This window comes from Artibeus jamaicensis, unplaced genomic scaffold (genome assembly GCF_021234435.1).
Source record: "Artibeus jamaicensis isolate MK-2021 breed Jamaican fruit bat unplaced genomic scaffold, CSHL_Jam_final contig_1526, whole genome shotgun sequence".
Classification (NCBI taxonomy): domain Eukaryota; kingdom Metazoa; phylum Chordata; class Mammalia; order Chiroptera; family Phyllostomidae; genus Artibeus; species Artibeus jamaicensis.
The window spans coordinates 143,772-151,981 of NW_026521297.1; positions in this window are offsets into that span (position 1 = coordinate 143,772).

Here is an 8,210-nt window from a genome sequence, read left to right on the forward strand (position 1 = left end):
TAAGTGCCCTTGGTTAGAGATGATAAAACCTTGTGATTCATTAGCTGCCTGTAAATTGCTCGAATTGTTTAGCCTCATTTCATTATTATACCTGAGTTCCCTTCATTCCCTTTGCCAAGGAATTTCCGGAGCTTCGTCTGTCCCACCTGGGATGGGTGAGTGGCTGATGAGGACTGAGAGGTGGACAGGTGGAACCACTGAGGAATGAATGGGGTGAAGTGCCACCCTGCGGGCCGTTAGGGGTTCTGGGTAGGGTCTCAGCCTGGCAGCGGGAGAAGGCATGGGGGGGATCAGGGGTGAGGCCTGCCACTCTTTGCCCACAGTAAAGTGGCGAAAATGTGCGTGCAACTGTCCCTGGGCCTTCTGGCCTCGTCCCCATGGGATCTACAAATGACCCTCAGGAGCAGGGACCCCTGCCCGTGCTCCCCTCCTGTTGGTTCTCACCCGTCAACTCCCCCTGGAGAGGTGTCTCCAGGTCAAGCCCTCCCCACCCCCCCACACTCCACCAGGCGAGGTCCTGGTCCAGGCTCCAGTTGAGGGGTCTGTAACCCTCAAGGACATTACCAAGTCTCATAGACGGAGCAGGACCTTCAAGCCCCAACCCACAGCTCCCTGGTCCCCTAGAAGCCCCTCGGGGCGGGGCTAGAGGGCGGTCTCCTCGGATCTGCACCCACCCCGATCTGGCTTTCATCCCGCCTGCTGCAGCGTGGCCCTTTGAGGGGTGGAGAGTAAGGATGACCAGGCACAGGAAGCTCCCAGGCCGGTTTGGCGCGGGCTCTGAGCGCCCCCTGGCGGCCACTGCCTCCCATAGTGCCGCTTCCCCTTGAACTTGGGAGAGGCTGCATTTGACCGTCCAAGAAGGGACGTGCAGAGAGAGGGGAGCGTTTATGTTCACGCAGGAGCACCGGCGGCGCCACCAGGCCGCTCCCACGCAGCCCCAGGGGTGGGTCCCGGCCCTGGATCCCTCCCCTCCCCCGAAGCAGTTGGCAGAAATCCATCCCTTGACCCGATGCCCAGCCCTCCCCTCCCTCCTGGGGTTACTTCCAGTTTTGTGGGGTAAGATGGGGGCCAGAGTGGTTCATCCGCCGCCCGGGTACCCTCTCTTACCCTCTCTGGCCTCATCTGCTGTGCCCTCTTTGCTGCCGCCCTTCCCACCCCCTTCTCCCGTCCTTCCTTCAACTTGACCTCTCTCTCTTCCCTCCTGCCTGCTTTCGTCTACACTCAGCTTCTAGCGCCCACCCCCGCTGCCTTGAATGCCCGCGTCCCCGCAGGCTCGCGCACCCCGCGTCTCCCAGACTGGTCGCTGAGCTCCAGCTCCTGGCTCCAGCCACTCCCCGTTCTTCACCATTTTACAAGTCTCACCGGCAGCTCCAGGCTTACTCCGGCCAAAGCCGAGTTTCTCTGCCCCAAACCCTGAGTTGGGGCAGGTTGTCCGTGTGTCTCCAGCATGCACGCATTCGGTTTCCCGCACCCTGTCTCCCTCTGCGTCCCCGCACCAGCCGGGAAGCAGTTCGGGCTTTGCCTTCCCTCGAGCTTGCGTTCCCCAAATGCTCTGCGTCCCGTCTCAGCCGAGGGCCCTTCTGTCCACCCACCTGTTCCACCCAGAGCATCCCTGGGGTCGTCTTCCCTCTCCCTCCCGCCCTCTCGCACCCACACACAGCGTCTTTTCCAGTCTGGGCATTTTCACCTTCAAAATGATCCGGAATCTGACCATTTCTTACCTCCACTGAGTCCGCTCTGGTCCAGCACCATCAGCTCCCCCCTGGACGACTACGATTGTTTTCTCCCTGGGCGCCCCCCACCCTGGGCCCTGACCCTTGCTTCATCTCTTGCATCCTATAATCTGTTCCCCACCCAGGGCTGGAGGACTCTCGCTGGCCTCAGGTTGTATTTCGGGCCTCACCTGCCACATTCTCCCCTTGGTTCACTTGGCTGCAGGCGCCCAGGTCTCCCTGCCCCTCTTGAGGTTCCCAACCCCAGGGCCTTTGCACAGGAAAGGTTTTCCCTGTGACGTCCATACGGCGGCTGCCTCTCTTATTTTATTCCCGTCTCTGCTCAAATGTCAATTACCAGGAGAGAACTCAGTATTCTGGCTCAGTGGGTGGGTGGGGGAGGGTGTGGGGGCCAATGCAAGGACTATTTCAAAGGGAGAATGGACAAGACTTGGGTGGGGTCTCAGATCTCAACCAGTCACCGCCCCCCCATCCTTGCTTCAGGTTGCTCAGCTGTAGAAAGAGGGTCACAATAGCATCTGTCAATCTGGGCCCAGGACAAGGAACTAGGACAGAGACAGCGTTCTACATTTGGAACCAGTATCAATTCTCTCAATGACATATTATCAATGACAAACAGAGAGAGGACTCTGTAATGTCGCTGGCCTGGGGGACTTCTGTGCGTGTCACTCCAGAGTTTGGGTCGCAGACTTTTATTTTATTAAATCCCCCCCCCTCTTCTCATCCCCCTTCCCCCACCCAATCACTAACATCTTTTAAAAAATGAAGAATTGACATAAGCCATGAAAGTTTTGCTGGATAGAGCAATCTTGGTTGTAGGTCTTTAGATTTTATGACTTGGAATACCTCTTTCCAGCCCCTTCTTGCCTGTAAGGTCTCTTTGGAGAAATCCGCTGACAGTCTGATGGGGACTCCTTTATAGGTGACTGTCCCCTTAGCTCTTGCTGCTTCTAGGATTCTCTCCTTCATTTTAATCTTGGCTAATGTAATTATGATGTGCCTTGGTGTGTTCCTTCTTGGGTCCAACTTCTTTGGTACTCTCTGAGCTTCCTGGATTTCCTGGAAGTCTATTTCCCTTTGCCAGATCGGGGGAAATTCTCCTTTATTATTTGTTCAAATAAGTTTTTCACTGGTGGCTGTGCCTTTCCCCCTTCTGGTACCCCTATAATTCAGATGTTGGAGTGTTTAAAGATGTCCTGGAGGTTCCTAAGACTCTCCTCATTTCTTTGAATTCTTGCTTCTTGACTCTTTTCTGTTTGGCCATTATTTGCTTTCTTCTGGTCCACTCCATTGATTTGAGTCCCAGTTTCCTTTTCATTGCTATTGGTGTCCTGTGCAATTCCATTCATTTCAATTAGTTTCGCCTTCATATATTTGTCTAATTTGTCGGTATAATCAACCAGTTCTGTGAGGATCCTGATCACCAATGTTTTAAACTGTGCATTTGTGAGTTTTGCTATTTCTTCATCGCTTAGATCTATTGGCTCTGGGGCTCTGAGATCCTCCTGCGCCATTCTTGGTCTGTTCTGGCCCTTTAAGTGTGAGAAGCGGCGCCTTGGATTCCCAGGTCGCTGGGTTGTGACGCTGTATGTGGGGGCGTGGCCAGAGCGGGGAAATGGCGACCCCCTCTGCCGCTTCTCACAGCTGGGTGAGGAGGAACAGTGCCTTAGGTGGTTCATCTGGGCCGGGCCACTGAGAGTCACTGGGTTATGACGCTGTATGTGGAGGGACTGAGAGTCACTGGGTTATAACGCTGTCAGAGCAGGGAAATGGCGGCGCCCTCCACTGCCGCTTGCCAAACTTTTATTTTATTTTTCAAATGAGTTCCACTCTCCACTTCTGCTAAATTTTTTTTTCAGATTTTATTTATTTAGAGGGGAAGGGAAGGAGAGAGGGAGAGAAACATCAATGTATGGTTGCCTTTCATGCATCCCCTGCTGGGAACTGGCCTGCAACCCAGACATGTGCCCTGACTGGGAATCGAACCACGATCATGTGGTTCGCTGAGCTACACCAGCCAGGGCTCTGCTAAATTTTTTTAAAGATTTTATTTATTTAGTTTTAGAGAGATGGAAAGGGAGGGAGAAAAACACTGATGTGTGAGAGACGCATCAACTGGTTGTTTCTTGTGCACTTCCAACTGCGGACCTGGCCCACAACCCAGGCATGTGCCATGACTGGGAATCAAACTGGCGACCCTTTGGTTCACAGGCTGATGCTCAGGTGCCTGAGCCACAGCAGGTCCAGGGTTTTAAATCATCACTTCCTCCCCACCACTCCTGGACATGCTGGGCAGGTAAGGCACAGAGGGGCAGAGGCAGCCTCAGCCATCTCTACGACCTCCTGCCTCGCTCCCGGAAGGCGGGACTCTCTGAGTGGAATGGAGGACAGTCCTGGCTGGACCCTGGCTCCTGGCCCTGGGTAAGTCCCTTGCCTTCTCTGAACTGCCCTCTTTTTTGCTGGCAAATGCACACAGAAACTACATTAATTTTTCACACTGGGTTTTGTTTCATGCGTACCTCAGAAAGCTCTTTGAATTTAAAAAATGAAAGCAGTGCATGATTGCCAAGGGCAAGGACAGAAACCTCACAAAACCACTCCCGGAAGGTGCTCAGTGCTGGGCACCAGGTGCGCGTCCACCCTGGGGGGCTGGAGCGATGGGTCCTGGCCACAGCCCTCAGGGACGATGCCCAGAGCGATGACAGGCTGCAGAACCCACAGACCAGGGGAGCAGGGGCCCTGCTGCCTCTGAGATTACTGCCCGGCACCACTGGGTTCAAGAACATTCAGTCCGTGGATTCCTTCCACGGCCCACCTCTCTGGAGAGGTTCTAACTGCGGGGCCGCTCTGCGTCCAGAACCCGCTGCAAAGGTGCCTGGGAAATTCGGTGGCTGCTCCAGCCTCTGCAGGAACCAGGGTGGGTGGCGGTCAGCCGAGGCCACCAGCGTTCTCCCGAAAGGAAGAGCAGGGAGGAAGCGAAGAGGCAGAAAAGCAGGTGTGAGGAAGACAGCAACGCCAAGGAGGGTTGTGGGCGCCAGTCCAACACCCACAGGGATCCCAGTTTGGGCTGCAGTGGGAAAGGAAACTTTATTCAATGCAAAACAGCTCCATCTCAACACAGCATGGCCGGGAAAACAGCGCAGCTGGGAGGCAGCCCTGGGGCCAGGACCCCCGCTGGTCTGCTCTGCTCTGCTGGGTTGGGTTTATGCTACCGTGCTTGTCCGCTCTCTCCAGCCAGACATTTTCGGTGTTTCAGCTCAGCCAGAAACACACAGTGCTCCGCTTTCCCGTGCAAAAGGAGAAAGCAGCCCCTGGAACCGCCCCCTGCCCCACACCCAGCGACCTGCCCAGGGTTGATGAGCCCCGCTGTGAGTGGTGCCAGATCCGGTTTGCTTTCCCCACAAAAGCATCGGCACAAAAACAAGTCCCGGTAATTACACGTGCACCCCGCCCCTGCGTTAGCGGCCACAGAGGTCTCCCTCCCTGGGGCGGCGGGGCCTGCCCAAGTCCATTACCAGGTTTCCTTCCATTCTGCACAGCACTCCGCTGGACCGGCCTCTCCGCATTACGCTTCCTGCACTTCCGGCCACTTCCTCAGGGCGCGTTCCCCAGAGTACAATCACTGGGTCAAAAGGTAGAGAGTCTTTGTGAGGGGCCTTTGGCACAGATCCTGAGTTTCCATGGATTTTTTTAAAGCCATTTTTGGGTTTGTTTTTTTTTCTGGACATTGTTTTCATATCACTCATCACAGGCTTACCCTGTGCCAGACCCTGTTCTGAGCGCTGTCCTGTGCAAACTCCCATAATCCTCGTCACAAGCCGCAGGTGCCACCGTGGTGTCCACTTTGTGGTTGGAGATCCTGAAACAGAGAGGGTGAGTACCCTCCGCAGGGTCACACAGCTGCCGTGCAGCAGAGCTGGGGTTTGAAATCAAGACCCCGGCTCCCCGACCATGCCCTTGACAATCCTATGCTGCCGCCCGCAGATGAGCTCTGATCGTTTTTGTTTTGTTTTTTTAGAGAAAGGAAGTTGAGGGGTGGGGAGCCCCTCAGAGAGGGAGAGACATTGCTTTGATGTTCCACTTATCCATGCATTCATTGGTTGCTTCCCTATGTGCCCCGACCGGGGATTGAACCCGCAACCTTGGTGTATCGGGATGAGGCTCCAACCAAGCCAGCTACCCGGCCAGGGCCACCCTCTTGAAGAGCCAAGTTGTGTTCCTTCTGTGGTATCAATTACCCCGCTGGTGGGTAGTCCTTTCAATTCCTTCTGTATCAGAGACAGGTCCAGACTGTCTGGGGCTTGAAGCTTTCTGGTTTGGGGAACCTGCTTTAGGAAAAAATCATTTACAAATTCAAAAGGAGGCATAAGGCCTTGGAAGAAAGCGGTGCCAGTTAAGTGGCTGAAACTTCGAGCCTGCATTAGCATTTCCTTAAATCCCCAAGTACCGTTCTCCCTGATTTTCAAACGGTGGAGTTCAAACCCCACATACACCCCGCCACCTGGACTCCACCAGTCACATTTCACTGAGCTTGGTTCTCCGTCATCTGGGCACCCGCCTGCCCCCACCCATCCGTTCACCCCTGTGGTTTTATGCTCTTTGCAAATCGTTTAACCGGAGCTCAGCATTTCCAGGTTTGTTTTTCTTTTGCTGTAAAACCCCCGTGTGAAAGGTAATGGACATGCAATAAAACACACATGCGCCTTTGCCACAGAATGCTCTTTCCGGCACACACGGGAAGGCGATTTCCCCAGGCAACAAAATGCGTGCATTTCCTGCAGACTCGACTTCGAGTCCAGGCCGAGGAATTTGCCCGAGTAGCTGTGACCGCCTCACCCCATCCATCCATTTGGCGGATGTGCTGACGGCCACCTCTGGACATGAAGAGTTTCCTCTCCTCTCCCAGCAGGTTCCTTCGGCCTCACTCCCCAGGGCGGGTTTGCTGGGTCAGAGGCCAGGGCTGCAGTTCCTTCAAGTCGTAACGTTTCTTCACAGGACACGGGAGACGCTCTGACACTGGGCTCTCCCCTCATCGATGTTTTTAATAAATTGCTAGATCTATTTTTATAAATATCTTGTCCTGGCGAAAACTTCCCAAGTGGCCGCAGTGAAAAATAGGAAAAGGTAACAGAAAACTAAAAGCGTTCAGCACTTCTGACAAGACACCCTCCACAAAGCCCCGAGGCACAGCCCTGCAGAAATGCTTGTAACACGTAGGACGGACTTCAGGGCCGTGATTAATAAAGAGCAACTACAAATGAACAAGAAAATGACAAAGGGCCCAGGAGGAGGACGGTCGGTTTGAGCCCGCACAGACAAGGAAATGGCCAGGGACCCACCGAAGAGATGCTAGACCTCGCTGGAACCAAGCCCAGTGAACGTGGCCAGGCCACGCAGCAGGGAAGCCACGAGGGAACCAGTGGGCTCCCGTGCAGCTGGAGGGGAAGAACCCGCATGGCCGCCTGGCTGACGTCGAAGGACCCCTCAGAGGTAGCCCTGCTGCACCCGGAGGCTCACTTCTGGGCTCTTGTCTCCGACACACATACAACCGTCCGGGCACAGCTGCTCATTCCAGTGTCACTAGAGATCGTGACACGCTCCTATAGCGAAGTCCACACAGGTGTGACAAGGAATGAGGAAGCACCTTGTACAGACACCTGAGGTTCTCTAAGATGCACTAAAAAGCAAGTTAGAGCCCTGGCAGGTGTGGCTCAGTGGATTGAGTGCTGGCCTGAGAACCCAAGGGTCACAGGTTCAATTCCTGGTCAGGGCATGTGTCTGGGCTGCGGGTTTGGTCCCGGCCAGGGTGTGTGCAAGAGGCCACCGAGTGACGTTTCTCTCCTACACGTCGATGTCTGTCTCCCTTCCCCTCTAAAAATAAAATCTTTAAAAAATAAAATAGGGACATAATGGCACCATCACCCCAAACTGCAGTGACAGCCGCCTCTGCGGAGGGTTTGAATGCCGGGCAGAGGTCAAAGATGACAGCGTGGTTTTGGTACCTTCCGCACCGTATCCATGACACACACTGAGAACACAGTCCTCTGTCACTTGTAGAATTGTTTCGAAAAGCAGTCAGTAGGAATGGGGGGAGATTACGCCCTCCGAGTGCTCCTGCTCCCTCACCTTTACAGCGGGGCACGTGCACCCCCTTAGTGGGGAGGTCGCTCAGGGAGTGTCTCCAGCACAGCTGGGCGCTGACTGCTGCCACCACCCCCAGGGGACAGGGCTGTCCTCCAGACCCGCCTCCGTGCCCTGGGGCGGAGAGCGGGGGCTCCCTGCTCGGGCGGAGATCCAGGTGTGGGCCTGCGCCCGCCTGTCCCCCCTAAGACCTTCCTCACTCTGGGGACAGGCTGCCCACCTGGCCCCATGGGTGGGGCCCTCTGCCACGTCCTGGGTCTTCACCAGGCTCGGTGCTCGCAGGGGACAGAGAGACACTGCCCCCAGCAGGGGACAAGTAACACAGGAGGCCCAGGG